The sequence below is a fragment of the Quercus robur genome, chromosome 5 (assembly GCF_932294415.1).
Source record: "Quercus robur chromosome 5, dhQueRobu3.1, whole genome shotgun sequence".
Taxonomy (NCBI): Eukaryota; Viridiplantae; Streptophyta; class Magnoliopsida; order Fagales; family Fagaceae; genus Quercus; species Quercus robur.
In genome coordinates, this window is record NC_065538.1 from 11,802,781 (window position 1) to 11,821,603 (window position 18,823).

Below are 18,823 nucleotides of genomic sequence, written 5' to 3' on the forward strand. Positions count from 1 at the left end.
CGAGATGGCTAGCAAATACAGTGATAGTGAAGAAAAAGAACGGTAAATGGAGAGTTTGTGTGGACTTCACAGACTTGAACAAGGCGTGTCCCAAGGATTCGTTCCCAATGCCCAAGATTGACCAACTAGTAGACGCCACGTATGGGCACCCGAGGATGAGCTTCTTGGATGCTTTCCAGGGTTACCACCAGATTGCCTTGGCGCCCGAGGATCGAGAAAAGACAGCATTTATCTCCCCGAGTGTAAACTATCACTACGAGGTCATGCCGTTTGGATTGAAGAACGCCGGGGCCACGTACCAGTGGATGAAGTATACATTGACAACATGGTGGTAAAAAGCAGAAAAGAGTCACAACATACGGAAGACCTTCGGGGAGTATTTGAGATACTCCGGCGGCATAAATTGCGCCTGAACGCCGAGAAGTACACTTTCGGTGTGGGGGCTGGCAAGTTCCTGGGTTATCTGACCTCTACTCGGGGGATAGAGGCCAACCCCGACCAAGTAGAGGCCGTGAACCGTCTCAGACCACCAAGCAATCCCAAGGAAGTGCAAGTGCTTATCGAGATGTTAGTCGCCCTAAACCGATTCATCTCCAAATTCGCCGATCGCTGCCGGCCGTTTTATCAACTTTTGAAGAAGTGGAAAGGGTTTCATTGGGACAAGGGATGTGATGAGGCTTTTCGAGAGCTGAAGGAATACTTGGCAAAGGCGCCAATGTTGACGGCCCCGGAGCCCGGGGAGGATTTGTTTATGTACCTCTCAATCACCGACCATGCCGTAAGTGCTGTGTTACTAAGGGACCAAGGAGTACAGATGCCAGTATATTACATAAGCAAAACCTTAGTAGATGCCGAGACGAGGTACCTGCCCCCTGGAGAAGTTGGTTTTAGCCCTGGTACACGCCATTAGGAAGTTGCCACATTACTTTCAAGCTCATATGGTGTTCGTCCTCACCGAGTATCCATTACAGTCACTGTTAAAGAGATCAGACGTCACGGGCCGAATTGCCAAATGGGGGACTCGGTTGGGTTCGTTTGATATAAGGTACTGACCGAGAAGCTCGGTGAAGGGACAGGTTCTTGCAGATTTCATCGCAGAATTCACACCTAAGAACGACGGGAAGGTAATCTGTAATGCAGAAATTCGTCCGTGGAAGGTATTTGTAGACGGTGCTTCTAATGCTATGGGGGCCGGGGCTGGTATTGTCATAATCACCCCGGAGGGCATACGATTAGAACACTCCTTCAGATTGGGATTTAAAGCCTCAAACAACGAAGTCGAGTATGAGGCCCTACTGGCCGGTTTGAGGGCCGTATTGCATCTGGGCGCAAAAGATGTTGAGATTTATTCAGACTCTCGGTTGGTTGTTTATTAAATCATAGGAAGCTTCGAAGCTCGGGACTCTCGAATGAAAGCCTATCTAAGTGCAGCTAAGCAGATTATCGGTCAATTCGGAATGGTAAAGGTGGCCCAGGTAGGTCGGTCACAAAACAAACATGCCGACTCACTAGCCACGTTAGCTTCATCCGCTACCGAGGATACGCCATAGCTAGTCAAAATAGAGCTTATAAGGGAGCCAAGCATCAATGTGAAGAGTATTCACGACCAGGCCAGAGTAGAGGTTGCCAAGGTAACTGTGGCCAATCCGTGCTGGATGAACCCGATCATAGATTTCCTTGCCGAGGATAAAGTTTCGGATGATGAAGACGAGGCCAAAAAGATTCGTCGGGTAGCTCCCCGGTACTGGCTGTCATCGGATCACAAACTGTACCGAAGGTCTTTCGCAGGCCCTTACCTTTTATGCTTACATCCCGAGAAAGTAAGCGAACTTCTGACCGAGCTACATGACGGAGTGTGTGGCGGCCATGTTGGGGGACGATCTTTAGCGCATAGAGCGATGATCCAGGGGTTTTGGTGGCCACAGATGCAGAAGGATGCCGTCGAATATGTCCGGAGGTGCGAACAGTGTCAAAAGCACGCCCCTTTGATCCACTAGCCAGCAAGTCATCTGAACCCCGTCAGCAGCCCGTGGCCGTTCACGCAATGGGGGCTTGACATCTTCGGCCCATTCCCCCGAGCAACAGGTAACCACCGTTTTGTATTGGTGGCTGTAGATTACTTCACAAAATGGGCGGAAGCCGAGGCCTTGGCAAACATCCGGGATACTGACGTGAAAAAGTTTGTATGGAAAAATATAGTCACAAGGTTTGGGGTAACAAATTCACTAGTAACAGAAAATGGGCTACAGTTCGATAGCAAAACTTTCCGGGCCTTCTGCAGCGATCTCGGCATTAGAAACAAGTATTCAAGCCCGGCTTATTCACAAAGCAACGGCCAAGCCGAGGCAGTGAATAAGATGATTTTGAACGGGCTCAAGAGGAGGTTGGATGGGGCAAAAGGGAGATGGGCTGAAGAGCTACCTAATGTATTATAGGCTTACCGTACGACCCCCAGAAGATCCACGGGCGAGACCCCTTTCTCTTTGACATACAGGGTGGAGGCCGTAATACCAACCGAGGTGAGCTTATGCAGTGCACGAGTCGCGGTGTTTGACCCTGCCCAGAACGCCGATCTGATGATGGAGCGTTTGGACCGGCTAGAAGAATGCAGAGAGGCCGCAACCATATGGCTCGCCGAGTATCAGCAGAAACTAGCCCAAAGATACAACCGAGATGTAAAGGGGAAGGAATTCAACGCCGGGGAATTGGTGCTAAGAAAGGTCGTGGGAAACATGCGAGACTTAGCTGCAGGGAAGCTTGCTCAAACCTGGGAAGGACCGTACAGAGTTACCGCCATCGCCGGCATAGGGGCCTACTACTTGGAGGACCTTGACGAGAGGCCACTTCCCTGACCATGGAATGCCCACAACTTAAAGAAGTTTTACGCGTGACCACCCGTGTAAGCCAAAACTTGTATTTTGCTAAAGTCAAGATTATGATGGAGTTGCTTGTATATGCTGTTTTCAATTCCATTATTGCACACCAAGAGAATTGCAAATAAAAAACTCTAAGGACAGAAACCTGACCCTCGGCTCAATTAAAATCGCCGAGCAGGTGGAAACCTTATCGTCACAAAGGAATAAAAGGATAAGGACAAAAACATCATCCTCGGCAAGATCAAAATCGCCGAGCATGTGGGAACCCTAACCCTTTACAAACATTAAATCCATTGTCACTCTCGGATTATCCAAAGCACCGCGCAACAGGTTCTGGGGTATCATTCCATTTACGGTCAAAACACTGGCATAGTCTAAGCGAAACACACAAATAAATAGAAATTCATTCAACGAATTAAAACCAAAGTTAAAAAAGGAAGCTGTTTACGGGTCAATCCCGCGAAATAGAGGAAATTGTTCGTCCACCACATCCCGGTGACATAGGCAAATAAACCATTAAGAAAGTAAACTGAAAATGCAATAAAAATAAGTGAAAGCATAAAAAATTAGACTGCGGATAATCAATTGGAGGGCCGACTCGGATCTGTCACTTCTTGCTGGTCGGTCAGGGGGTAACGCGAGTCTTCACCGAGAAGGTCCTGTACAGTCGGGATGCTGGTGACTTCCATATCATCTGGCTCGACATGAGCATCAATCTATTCAACCAGCTCCCTCATGCTTGCCATTTCTTCCTCCTCAGCAGCAACCGGGGGATCCTGCACGGCAGTAACGGGGCTCGGGAAGGGAATTTGGCCAGGGTCTCTCAGGTGGGAATCCTCAGGAACTCCCAGTGCTTGAAGAGCGGCGAACCACCCGGCCTCAAAACCCAGCTTCCGAGCCTGGGCCACTACCGGTTCTACGGATTGCTCGGCATCAGCAAATCCTTCGTTGTACCACTTCTGCTCACAGGCCTCTAGGGCTACCCTAAGGTCAGCTAACTCCTCGGCTTGGGAGGTGTTGAGGCTGATGGCTTCAGCTAGCTTCAAGTTCGTTTCGTTCTGCTTAGCCAAAAGCTCCGCACACCTCTTTTCCGCCAACGCCCTATTTTTCTTCACGGCGGCGGCCTTCTTCTCGGCGGACTCAGCTACCTTTAGTTTTTCCTTCGCTATTTTGGCCGCTGACTCCCGCGCCCCCTTTTCATGCTCGACTTTCTCGGCAAGATCCTGTGCTCGGCCAGCCATTATGTGAGCCAGTTGAGCAACCTGGCAATCACAAAAGTTAGTAAGGAAGCAAAAGTAAATGTATGGGAAGAAATGGATAACTAAATAATTACCGCGATAGCGTGCCACTCTAACCGGCGCCCCACAGACTCCTCAAATCCCTCCTCAAAGGCATGCACGTCATCGGGAAGAAGAAGACCCTCGGCCAAGGTTTGGGCAATACAGCCACCCTCGCCTTTCTCCCACATCCGCACACAGGCGGTCGAAGGTAAAGGCTTGCCGTCCAACAAGAACTTGGGCTTCCACGCTGGAGCCGCTTGGGAGGAGGACGCAACCCCCGGACCAACCTGGGTCTACGGCTCACGGATAACGATCCCTCTTGTTGGCTGGGGAGGAGTCTGGACGGCAGCATCTCCCGGGCCTGTGGATGGTTGATCGGTGATCTTCTGTTTCTTACGGGCCCGTCCAGCTTGAGAAGAGGGTGGAGGCTGAGGCACCTGGCTCCGACCCTGAGAAGGTGGGGGCTGGTTGGGCTGCCGTGCATCGGGCACGAAACGATCAATAGTCATAACCTTCCTTGACACCATTCTTCCGCCGGGTTGGGTATCTTCAGCCGACAAGGCAGTCGCTTCAATCACTAGTTGCTGGGGCTCCGCGGCTAGGTTCTCGGGCTGTGCTTGCTTTTGAACAGGGCCCTCTTGTTGGATTGCCTCGTAAGCTAACTCTCTAAGATGCCGAGACACACGTTCCGCGGACTCGTCCCGCAAAGGAGCTAACTCATCCGAGCAAGTGTAACGCCTTCCGAACTCCCTCACCTCCCCGATTGTAAGCTTCGGCGGCAAAAATTTCATGAACCGAATGTCAATATATGACAGCAGGGGACTATCAACTAATAGCGCCTGCTTAAAGGGCTACCAGGTAGAGTAAACTGGCTCTACTCCGAGGATCAGGTGCGAGGCCCGAAGCTGTCCGTCCCAGTACACGAATATCTCGGAACGAAGGATGAAGTTTAGGTCTTTCACGTGGACGGTCCTGATGTCCGGAACGAACACTTTGCCGTCTGCAAAAGAACAAATGTTATATCAATATCCGATGATAAAGATCTACTTCAATAAAGAGGAAAGAAAAAGAAAAAAAATGGAGGAAAAACAGTTAGATCAAGGGATTGGTACGAACCCACTTCATGCCATGAAAGAGGGCAAGGGACATCTTCGGCAAACCAGTTGCCGCGCACCCGAACAAATTCCCCGGCGGAGTTCCTATTCAAATCAGGTAGGCATGATATAAGTCGTACCCGGTTATCTCTTGTTTTTAGGTAATAATTGGAGGCTTTGTTCCCACAGAGGCTATACATATGGTTAATATCATGGTAATTTAACTGTAAATCGAAGGTGTAGTTTAATCTACTGACACAGCTAACTACCCGGTAAAAGTTGGGGGGAAGCTGGTCGGGACACAGTCCGTAGTACCTAAGTGTATCTGCTAAAAGGAGATCCACGGGGAATCTAACCCCACCCTCTAGAATTGACATTAAAGGAAAAAAGGTCGTGCCTAGTCCTCAGTGGAGAGCGATTTCGCTCTCGTGGCAGTAAGCCATTTCCACGTCATCAGGAATATTAAACTTGCACCTAAAAGTGGCCAGGGCAGCTGGGGTCTCCAAGAGATGAGAGTAGCCCATCTGTGACGCTAAATGCTATGAAAGGAACTTGAAGAAATAAGCTAAAGGAATAGGAAGGGGAAGAGGACTTACTTTGGGTTCTAAGGGAGGAAAGAACTCTGGGCAGGTGAGTAAGCGCACAAAGAGTTGGTCGGCAGAGAGTAAGCTCGAAGGATCAGAGGTGAAGAAAAAGTGAAAGAATGTTCTGAGGAGGGCTATTTATAGGATTAGAAAAAGGAGCAAAGGAATGTTCAATCAAGCAATAAATGGACATGATTCACGAATGACCCTGCGGATGCCAAAGATAACCGACACGCGTGCCGCTTCGATTCGCGAACCGTCAGGTAATAATGAAAACTGAACCTGGCGCCGCGGAACGGCGCGTCTTTTGAGATGAGCATTAATGAGAAACCATAACCGCATGAGTCCCAGGCCATAGGACTTCCAAGACCAAAAAGCTCGGCTGGCTCCTTGATTCTTCTCGGCAACCGGGTATGAATCAAGGGGGGGCTAATGTACGGCACCTAGATCCCAAGACCCATATGGGCCCTGGGCTCAGGCCCAATGGAACGGCCCCATTGCCCTAAATCCTTCTTGAAACTGCCTTCATAAAAAACGAGTTTTGGGCCTCGGATCCAGAGATGCGCTCGGCATAGTACCTCACAAACAATCATATCAACCTTGTCCGGGCAAGTCATGGGATGCTCGGGGAACACCATTACTGAGCAGATTCGCCTGAACTGGAACCAAGTTCCAAGGCCATAATTGTTACATCCCACTCTCACCTAAACACCCACTTAAAACAGATAATATTGGACCTTCAATTGCACTAGCAGTGGCAGTAATCATGATCTCCCCACTAACCTAAGCTATAAATAGCTGAAGTTGGGGAAGATGAAGGGGTTCAGAAAAAAGGAGAAAAAACAGTCGTTGAGGAAGAGAGGAGGAATATTACTTTGAGTCTCTGTGTCGAGAACGACCCAAAGTAGAAAATCTTGAAACCCACTCTACAAATAAATTGTGAGCCCAAGTGAGTCCAAGCCCAACATTCTCATTTCTGGTTCTCACAAGATCTAAAAGCCTTTTGAATCCTAGCTTAAAGTAAAATACTAAAATGATGTAATATTAATAGCTGAGGTTATTTTTTTGTTCAAGAGATTCAAAGCCATTCATTATCCAAAATTCGACTATGCATATTTAATTAATGAATATAATAAATTAAAAATTAAAAATCAAATTAAAGAATTTGTAATTTAATTAGAATTTGTTTAATATTGGATTGCTTTAACCCACGGGAGTCAAGAGTATTAATTCTAAACTAATTAATTTAAACTTACATGGTTTAATTACTCAAAAAAAAAAAAAAAAAAACTTCCGAAGTTTTTTTTTTTTTTTTTGAGTAAACAGTAATACTTATTAGAATACACACAAAAATAATAATACTAGTATTTTAAAACGAATTTATAATACATTATATAACCAGAATAAATGGTTTACTTTGCCCCTATTTCAAATTATGTTCTTCCAATAACTCAAAAAAAAATTTTCAATTTTTTTTTTTTTAAATTTTGAGTTTTCATATATATCTTTTAAGAAAAGTTAAAATTAGATTTAAATTTTGCTTTTTCTTTTTCCCTTTCAATATCTCTTAAAAAATTCAACCTAAATATTTTCTTTTTGTGTAATAGTTACTAATTTATGCTATTAATATTTTATGTATAATATATGTTGACAGCAACAACGAAGTGATTGGCTACCCTTGGGAAGATGTTGAGCATATTTTCTATGAAGGTAAGTTCGAAAATTTTGAGACCTGTACATAAATAGGACAGGTAGAACTAGGATTTTTTTTTTTTTTTGGGTGAAATTTGATTCAGTAGTGTTAACACATTCCTCTCACTATATTTTTTGTTTTTAGCTTGAATAAAGGAAACTTTTTTTTTTTTTTTTTTGAGAAGCTAAATAGAGGAAACTATTCATGTGAGTTTCTTCACTATAATATTGCCTGTTAGAAAAAGATTGAAGCCAAGGCTAACATATTCATCCCCTGTAGGCTCTAACCCCATTAGGCTTTCTGGAAAAAGCACCCCACTATTATGTTCACATCAATCTTTTTTATTTATTTATTTTTTTTTTGTATGTGTTAAGCATGTTTTAATAAAAGGTAAAAAAACAAATAGTGAACTTTAGGAAAAAGTTCATCATATTGGGTGCTTTTGAAGTTGAGGGTGCAAATCGATAATTTTAGAACATATTAGATGACTAAAATTCTTTTCTTTTAGATACAAATACTATATGTTTTATACAAGGATAATTATTCTCTTACATTTGTGCACATTACCCTTACACATCACATATTTCATTCTTTTAAAATGTCCTTTTTGGTTATTAGGCTGGGTTGCCTCCTGCAGTACTGGGCCTAAATATTCTGAGTAAAGGAGTTGAGACCGGTCCAACTGCAACTCAATTTGGTTCAGCTTGTGCGCAAACTATGTCTCGTCTGCCAGGAGCATGCTTACGACGGGCAGGACTATTTCAGATGAGTCGTGGCAAGCAGATATAATAATAATAAGATAAAAGAAAGTACTTTGACTTCTTTATTAAAGTAAATAGATAATCCCTACTTAAGAAAAGATAATCACAGTTTAACAACAACTATTTTTATGAGAAAAGTAAGGGAAACAAGTGGGTAGTATATGGCTTAATTAAAAAAGGAAAGAAATCAGATTAAATCTAATCCACAGGACCAAAACTAGAGAGGGAAGAACACCTCTTCTCAAAGTGAATAACCTCCTAGGGAGATCCTACCGTGGAAATTAATCACTTTGAGGGAAGCGAACCTGAATGGTTGGTACACAGGAGAACTCTTTGTTTCTGACAGAGAGCAGGACTTTGAGAGGGAGAGAGGGAATCGACCTATTGGTGCATGCCTACTGCTCTAACTCTCTATTTTTTTCTTTCCTTCTCTTCTAATATTCCGCTTTCTTTTCTTTCTACTTCTTTTTCTTAATACTTGTTTTCTATTTCCTAGTTTTCAAATTCCTAATATCGTGGTGCTTGTGTCGTCTTGCTCCTATACATGGCAAGGGCCTCTTTATAGTGCCTGCCGTGACCAGATTTTACTATTTTAGCCCTTAACCACCTTTGTTTGGTCTAAGTGTACTTGCCGACCACCACTGATCTGTCTGTATGCCACTCCCCATCACCAGACAAAATAAAACTATTTTGTTTATTTGTCTACCGTGGCACCTGCTATGGTGTGGGTGCCTTCTCTCTCCCTATCTCTCATGGCATGTACCTAGTGGTTCCAACTCAGTTTTGCTTCTTTTGGGTGGTATGTCATCCCAGCAGGACACTTCCTCCAAAAGAGCCCTAGCAGGAACCTCAAAATAGGTTTTTCCCCTCTCCCCACTGCCAAACCATGCCCTCTTACCTCTGACCCATGACCTCACCGTGTCCTATATTGACTGGGTACAGGCTAGTGATGTCTGGACCTTGCGCATGCCTCTCTTCCATGTATGTCCAAAATCTACCTGCTGCTCATGCATTTGCCGTGGTTGGCCTGCACAGTGTGCCGTCCGTTTTTAACTATTTTCTGGTTTCCCTGTTTTTTATGGCTGGCCCCACTTAGGGGCTAGGCCTTGCTTGACGGTGGGCTTCGCCTTTCTTTGGCCCACCCTTTTTTTGGCTCCCATCTCCTACCATACCACTCTATCATTCCTGCTACGAAGTTGTTTGCCTCAATCGTATCGGGCCTCTTTGGACCTACCATTTATTCTTTTCCCAATAGCCTAGTACGACCATTGGTTCTTTTATTACATCACTGGCTGGCTCTTGTGTCCCATTTGTTTTCTTTCGGGCATCAGTGGCCCATTTGCTTTCCTTAGGCTTCCTTGGCCCTTAACTTTGTATTCCCATGGGCTTTTACTGAGTTCTTTAGGCTTCCTCGGCCCAATCACATTATCCCGCATCCTTAAAGCTCATGGGCTTGCCATCAACCCCTTACTTTGTTTGCTTTCATTACTTTGGGCTTGCCGTGGCCCATTCTCACTTTTTCCATATCATATACTGCACATGGTTTACTTATTTCTCTCTTTCTGGGCTCCTTTAAGCTCATTTACCCCCTCAAGGCCCATTTGTTTGTCTCATGGGCCTGTAATCTATTATTTTTGCCGCTTGGGCTTAATGAGTTTTCTATTCACTTACCAATTCTTTTCTGTCTGCATTGCTGGGCTTCTCCTTTCCACTTGGACTTCCAAAATGGCCATCAACAAATGTGAACATCAATAAAACAATATATGCAATTATGCATCACATGAATGTTGTGCGCAAATAGAGTGGGCCATGGTGCCTTTTAACTTTTCAAAACTCCTCCCTCCCTCTTGTATTTTTTGTAAAAAAAAGGATATATATTTGTACGACACGGGGCTCCCCAAGCCCATTTGGGCTTTGCACCTTGAGTTCCAGCCTTACAGCATGGCTCATGGGCCTAACCTACTCGTCTAAAGCTAGGCCCTGAACTAGGTGAGGCCATGGGACTAGGCCTCATGTCATTATGCTCGACCCAAAACTCGTTGAGCAAGCCATTATAATACATGTACGTCATCATTCATTATAATACATGTACGTCATCATCCACGCTACCCCGAGGGATACAACTGTAACCAGAAGAGGAGTGTTAACCATAGCGCCCGTGGGAAATTGCTCGGACGACCAGCCACCCGAGAAGAAAATGAGGATTGGTCAGGAACCCATCGCTTTTGACGATGATGATTTAAAAGGAACAATTCAACCACACGATGATGCGTTGGTAGTCACGGCCCAGATAAGCGGTTTTTTATTGAAAAGGGTGAGGGTAGACCAAGGAAGCGGGGCTGATGTGATGTATCTGGACCTATTCAAAGGGCTCGGGTTAAAGCATCAGGACTTATCGAAGTATGATACACCGTTAGTCTCGTTTGATGGCAGGGTGGTAATTCCCGAGGGTCAAGTTTCCCTTCTCGTAAGTATGGAAGGTAAAGAGGTGATGGAGACATTCATAGTGGTCAGTTCATTTTCTCCGTACATGGTGATTCTGGGAAAGCCGTGGATTCACGCAATGGGGGCTGTTCCGTCCACTTTACATGTGAAGGTTAAATTTCCTATCGAGCAGGGCGTTGCCATAGTGAGGGCAAGCTAGCGAGTGGCTAGGCAATGCCTAGTTGCTGCGGTTAATTGGAAGAATGAGTAGGCTAAACAGAAAGAAACCGCTGATGAGGGCCCTTTATAGCAATCATAGGAGCCCTGAGAGGGAATGGGGGCTGGTTGTGTTGAGGAACTGCTCAAAGTTAAGATATTATCGGATGCTGACAAGTATTTTCAAATAGAAGCAAGTATGATGGATGAGGATAGGGTAGAAATGTTGTTGTTTCTTATTCAAAATCGCTTGGAGCCCGTATGAGGTGCCCGGAGTGGATCCCGAATTCATAGTCTACAGGCTTAATATAGACCCGTCGTTTCCTCCCAAGAAATAGAAGCCAAGGAGCAAGCCGAGGCAGTGAAGTTGGAGGTTAGGAGGTTAAAGGAGGTTGGGGCAATAAGAGAAATCTTCTTCCCAGAATGGTTAGCAAATACTGTGGTGATGAAGAAGAATAATGGCAAGTGGAGAGTTTGTGTAGATTTCATAGATTTGAACAAAGCATGCCCAAAGAATCCATTAAGGATCCATTTCCTATGCCGAAGATCAATCAGTTGGTAGATGCCACATATGGACACCCAATGATGAGTTTTCTGAATGCTTTTCAGGGGTATCACTAGATTGCCTTGGTAGCCGAGGACTGAGAAAAGACAACATTCATCTCCCCATAAGCCAATTACTATTATATTGTGATGCCTTTTGGGTTGAAAAACGCTGGGGCCATGTACCAACGGATGATGACAAGAATGTTCTGAGATAAAATAGGACATACAGTTGAGGTATACATTGACGACATGGTCGTAAAAAGCAAGCAAGAAGTACGGCATATAGAGGATTTTCAGGGGGTGTTTGAGGTGCTTCGACAACATAAGTTACGCCTTAATGTAGAAAAATGTGCTTTTGGGGTGGAATTGATAAATTCTTGGGATATTTGATCATTAATCGGGGAATAGAGGCCAACCCCGACCAGATTGAAGCCATGAAACGCCTCAAGACGCCGAGCAATCTGAAAGAAGTGCAAGTATTGACCAGGATGTTAGCTACCCTTAACCAATTCATCTCCAAGTTTGTTGATCGCTTTCGACCATTCTACCAACTTCTGAAGAAGTGGAAGGGATTCTAGTGGAATGAGAATGTGATAGAGTTTTTCGAGATTTGAAGGAGTATTTGATGCAAGCACCCATGTTGACGGCCCTAGAACACGGGAGGATTTGTTCATGTGCCTCTCGATGCCCGATTATGCTGTAAGTGTCGTGCTACTAAGGGATCAAGGAGTATAGCAGCCTATGTATTACATCAGTAGGACCTTGGTAGATGCCGAGACAAGATATTTACCCCTGGGGAAGTTGGTGCTAGCACTCATGCACGCTACGAGAAAGTTGCCGCATTACTTCCAGGCTTACACCGTCTATGTCCTGACCGAGTACCCTTTACAGTTGTTGTTGAAGAAATTCGATTTTACGGGTCGGATAGCTAAGTGGGGGACTCGGCTAGGTTCCTTTGACATACGGTACAGGCCATGGAGTTCGATGAAGGGCCAAATCCTTGTTGATTTTGTTGGGGAATTCTCTCTAAAGAACGAAAGGGAAATGGTTTGTCAGGTGGAGAGTCGCTCGTGGAAGGTATTGGTGGATGGTGTATCAAGTGCCTTGGGGGCTGGAGCCGGGATTATCATTATTACTCCTGAAGGAATACAGTTAGAGTATACTTTTAGGTTAGGGTTCAGAGCCTCTAATAACGAGGCTGAGTACGAAACCCTACTCACCGGATTAAGAGTCATTTTGGGTATGGATGCCCGGGATGTAGAAATCTATTCAGATTCTCGGCTGGTGGTTAGCCAGGTGCAAGGCAGTTTTGAAGCCCAGGATTCTCAAATGAGAGCATACTTGCAGGTGGTAAAGCAAATCATGAATAAGTTTTGTACGACAAAGGTAGCCCAAGTGGCCTGGGTGCAGAACAGACATGCTGACTCCCTAGCTACGTTGGCGTCATCGATGATAGGGGAGGTCCCTTGGTTAATAAAGGTGGAGCTCATAGAGGAGCTAAGCATTAATGCGGTGATTGGTGCTGGTGCTGCTGGAGTTGATATTGCCATGATTTCGGCAACCGGACCATGTTGGATGGACCCGATCATTGACTACTTAGCCGAGTATCGAGTTCCAGATAATGAAAATGAGGCTAACAGGATTCGCCGAGTGGCTCTTCGGTATTGGTTGTCGACGGATCGCAAGTTATACCAGAGGTCTTTTGAGGGGTTGTACCTATTGTGCTTGCACCTCGAGAAAGTAAGCAAACTCTTAGCCAAGTTGCATAATGGGATGTGTGGCAATCATGTAGGGGGACGCTTATTGGCACACCGAGCAATGACCTAGGGATTTTGGTGGCCATAGATGCAGAAGAATGCCGCCGAGTATGCGCGCAAGTGTGAGCAGTGCCAAAAGCATGCCCCCTTAATTCATCAGCCAGCAGGCCATCTGAATCCAGTCAACAGTCCCTGGCCTTTCGTACAATGGGGGCTGGACATTATCGGCCTATTTCCCCGGGCAACAGGCAATCGAAGGTTTGTCTTAGTGGCAGTTGATTACTTCACCAAGTGGGCGGAGGCGGAGGCTTTAGCTAATATTCGAGACGTGGATGTTAAAAAGTTTTGTATGGAGAAACATAGTCACGAGATTTGGGGTGCCTAACTCGCTTATATCTAATAATGGACTACAATTTGATAGTAAGGCTTTTCGCGAGTTTTGCAGTAATCTCGGTATCAAAAACAGGTATTCCACCCTCGCGTATCCTCAAAGAAATGGCCAAGCAAAAGCCACTAACAAAGCAATCGTGAATGGATTGAAGAAAAGATTAGATAGTGCAAAAGGTAGGTGGGCCAAGGAGTTGCCCAACGTTTTATGGGCGTACCGAATGACTCCTAGAAGGTCTACAGAGGAGACTTCATTCTCTCTCACGTACGGTGCAAAAGCTGTAATACCGACTGAGGTAAACTTATGTAATGCGCGGGTTGTAGAGTTCGCCCCTACCTAGAATGACAGACTGTTGGTGAAGCGTTTGGATTTGCTAGAAGAATACCGAGAAGCGGTGACTATACGATTGGCCAAGTACCAACAAAAACTTGCCCGGCGCTATAACAGGGATGTAAAGACCAGGGAATTTAGTGTTAGGGATCTAGTGTTACGAAGGGCGGTAGGGAATATGCAGGATACGAATGCTGGGAAATTAGCTCCGTCTTGGGAAGGGCCTTATAGGGTAACCACCATTACAGGTGCAGGAGCATACTACTTGGAGATTTAGATGAAAGACCACTTCCCCGGCCATGGAATGCCTACAATCTGAAGAAATTCTACCACTGACAACCAATACGAGAGGGCGCAGGTTGAATGTAATGTATTATGTGCATATTTTTAATTTAATACAGTTATGAAATCTATTCATGCAGATATATTCTTACGTATAATCCCGTCATTATTAATTCATTATGGTCGGCAAATGTGCAAAGAACTATCAAATTTCAATTAAGGACAAAGACCTGTCCTTGGGTCGTTTCTTAACACCGGGCAGGTGGAAACCTTACTTTAAATATTTCTAAGGACATAAATCTGTCCTCAGGTCGTTTCTTAACACTGGGCAAGTGGAAATCTTACTCTAAATTTTTTCAAGGACAGAAACCTATCCTCGGGTCATTTCTTAACACCGGGTAGGTGGAAACCTTGCACTCAACTATTCTAAGGATAGAAACTTGTCCTCGGGTCGTTTCTTAACGCCGGGCAGGTGGAAACCTTGCACTCAACTATTCTAAGGATAGAAACCTGTCTTCGGGTCGTTTCTTAACACCGAGCAGGTGGAAACCTTATTCTAAATTTTTCTAAGGACAAAAACCTGTACTCGGGTCATTTCTTAACACCGGGCAAATGGAAACCTTACTCTAAATTTTTCTAAGGACAGAAACCTGTCCTTGGGTCGTTTCTTAACACCGAGCAGGTGGAAACCTTGCACTAAACTATTCTAAGGACAGAAACCTATCCTCGGGTCATTTCTTAACATCAGGCAAGTAGAAACCTTGCACTTAACTATTCTAAGGACAGAAACCTGTCCTCAGGTCGTTTCTTAACATCGGGTAGGTGGAAACCTTACTCTAAATTTTTCTAAGGACAAAAACCTGTCCTCAGGTCGTTTCTTAACATAGGGCAAGTGGAAACTTTACTCTAAATTTTTCTAAGGACAAAAACCTGTCCTCGGGTCGTTTCTTAACACCAGGCAGGTGGAAACCTTGCACTCAACTATTCTAAGGACAGAAACCTATCCTCGGGTCGTTTCTTAACACCAGGTAGGTGGAAACCTTACTCTAAATTTTTCTAAGGACAAAAACCTGTCCTCGGGTTGTCTCTTAACATCGGGCAAGTGGAAACCTTACTCTAAATTTTTCTAAGGACAAAAACCTGTCCTCGGGTCGTTTCTTAACACCGGGCAGGTGGAAACCTTACACTCAACTATTCTAAGGACAAAAACTTGTCCTCGGGTCATTTCTTAACACCGGGCAAGTGAAAACCTTACTCTAAATTTTTCTAAGGACAAAAACCTGTCCTCAGGTCGTTTCTTAACATCGGGCAGGTGGAAACCTTGCACTCAACTATTCTAAGGACAGAAACCTGTTTTTCGGTTCGGGTCCAATCACCCGACAGGTAACAACCAGATTTCAAATTTTGCTCAGTAATTGCCTGGCCTTTTATATGTAAATAATGTGGTTCCAACTGCCGTCCTATAGCAAATCGAGATTAAACCGCCTGGTCATTGGGAATACATGTATAAAGCAAAAAAACAATCAAAGAGCGTGACAAAAAGGATAACCTAATAGCAAACAGTTATAATTAAAGTAGATGAAGGTTAAACCAATATTTTGTCACCACAGCCTGGTGACTATAGGCAAATGGAACTTAGTAAAACAAGTATTAAAACAGTGTTCGGTCACCACAACCTGGTGACCTTGGGCATGCCAAAAAGTAAAAGAAAAGCAAACATAGGTAAAGAAGCTAGTTAAAAACATAAGTACTAAATGGCTGGATCGGTGGGAAGGAGTTGAGCATCATTGGCCTGTTGGCTAGGGACACCCTCGGTCAGTGGCTATTGGCCTTGCACATAATCAGCAACATTCAGGTTGTTAGTGACCTCGAGATCAGCGGTATCGACATGGGTGTCGATCGCTTGGACCAGCTCTTTCATGCTGGTAGTCTCCTCCTCGTTTACAGCATCAGCCTGACTCTGGGCAGGAGGTGGGGGAGCCGGATAAGGAATTTGAGTTGGATTTCTCAAAGAGGAGTCCTTTGGTACTCCCATCCCTAGAGGGCCGCCAGCCATCCCTCCCCAAACCCATGAAACCGCACTTAATGGACAACAAGCTCCACGGATTTCTCAGCGTCCGCGAAGCCCTTATCGTACCATTTGTTTTCACAGGCTTCAAGGGTCACTTTCAAATCAACTATTTGATCGGCCTAGGCCAAGTTCAAGCTGGTAGCCTTTGCCAGTTTAAGCTCAATACCCCCCAGTCGATCCTTTGCCTCGGCCAACTTCCCCTCCGCCAATTGTCGGGCCTTTTCCGAGGCTTAAGCCTTCTTCTCGGTAGCCTTGCCCTTCTCCTTGGCTGAGGCATTGGCGACGTCCTTCAGCGCCTTCTCCCGATCAGCATCCTCGGCAAGCTCCTTCAGTCTCTCACCAAGTACATATGTCATCTGTGCAGACTGGTAACATGAAAACAACGAGTATAAAGGTTGGGGAATCACTCATGCATCAAAGCAAACAGAAAAAGGAAGGAGAGGAAAATTACCACCACGGTGTGCCATTGTAATCGTTGTACTAGCAAGTCCTCACCCCCTTTCGTGAAGAATCGAACGTCCTCGAGCAGAAGGAGGCCATACACTAGACTTTAGGCTACCCTTCCCCAATGGCCCATATTCCATGTCCTTATGCTTTCAATGGATGGCAAAGGCCCGTCACCAAACTTGAAGTCGGGCTGCCAGATATTCTCAGGCCGGGACGAGGATGCTATGTCCTTACTGCCCTTGGCAGGTGGCCGGGAATCACCCATTGGTTCTCGGATCGTAATCACTCCCCCGGGAGGGGTTTTTGTGGGAACGTCACCGTGGACCTTTAGGGGATGGTCACCAACTTTCTATTTCTTCTTAGGACGGTTGGCAGCAGGGGAGGGGGAGCACAGTCCTCGCCTTGAGCTGGGTGAGGGTTGTGCACTGGGTATGAACCGATCAACGGTCATCTTCTTTCTGGTCACCATGGCTTCGTTCTGAACAGTCTTGGCTTCTCCTGGTCGGTTGCTTGGGCTTGGGCTGCTTGAGCTTAGCCTTTGTTTCCTTCAACAGGAATGTGTTCTTACTCCCTGAGAGCTCGGGAAACTCATTCGGCTAACTTGTCCCACTGGAGCAAGGTCTTCAGCAGTTATGTAGCGAGGGCTGAGATCTCGGGCTTCGCCAGTGGTCAGTGAGGAGGGGAGGAAATTGGCGTGCCAGACATCGATGTAAGACAGCAGCGGGCTGTCGACTGAAAGGGCTTGGCTGAACGGTTGCCAAGTCTTGTACATGAGGGTGCAATTGAGTATGAGGTGCGATGCTCGGAGCTGCTTGTTCGTATGAACGAATATTTCGAACCTGAGCACGAAATTCAAGTCCCTTATGTGCACTACTCTAAGATCCGGGGTAAATACTCTACCATTTGCTACATAGGAATACAATGAGTTAGCATTCAGATAAGCAAAAAAATCATAAGCAAAAAGAAAAGCAAGTTAGTGATCGGTACGAACTAACTTCATGCTACAAGAGGGGGTAAGGGATTTCATCGACAAACCAGTTGCCGCTCACTTGGACGAACTCCCTAGCGGAATTCCTATTAGAATCGGGTAGGCATGAGATTAGCCGTACCCACATATCTCTTACTTTCAAGTAATAATTGGTTTGCTTATTCCCACACAGACTGTACATGTAGTTTATATCGTGATGGTTCAATTGCAAACCGTATATCTGATTCAACCTACTGATACAACTAACTACCCGGTAAAAATTTGGAGGAAGTTGGTTCGGACACAAACCATAAAACCTAAGGGTATTGAGTAGGAGGGGATCCACGAGAAACCTAACCCCACCCTCTAAGATTGCCATCAAAGGGAAAAAAGCAGTGTTAGACCTTTTGTGGAGAGCAATTTTGCTCTTGTGGCAGTACGCCACATTCACATCCTCAGGGATGTTGAATGTTCGCCTAAAGGTGGCTAAGGACGCCTTAGTGTTTAGAAGGTGAGCATAACCCATCCTAAACTCTAAAAATTGAAGGAAGAAACTAAAATAAAAGAAAGAGGTAGAGAACTTACTTTGGGCTCTAGGAAAGAGGGGAATTCTGGGTTGAAGGATAAGCACATAGATGAATGCACGGCAGGGGGGAAATTCAAAGAGTAAAGAATGTAAAAGTGAAAAAATGACTCAGAATGAACTATTTATAGGAGCCAAAAAGGAGGGAATAAATGCTATTTAATAAATGAGGAGCGGGAAACCCTACGAATCCCTACCTCAACTACCACACGCATGTCACCTTGGTTTGCGAACCATCAGAAAATGATGACGACTGAGCCAACAATTTGGTGCAATGCATCTTTTTAGGGCGCATTAAGGGGACTCTTAACTGTCTAGTATTAATCCGTTAAGCTTCCTGGGGTAGTTTCTGTCCCTTGGCTTCCTTGATTCGTTCCCGGGGGCCGGACACAAATCAAGGGGAGGTTAATGTACGGTACGGGGCTCCCCAGGCCCATTTAAGCTTTGCACCTTGAGTTCTAGCCTTATAGAATGGCCCATGGGCCCAACCTACTCGTCTAAAGCTAGGCCCTGAACCTGGTGAG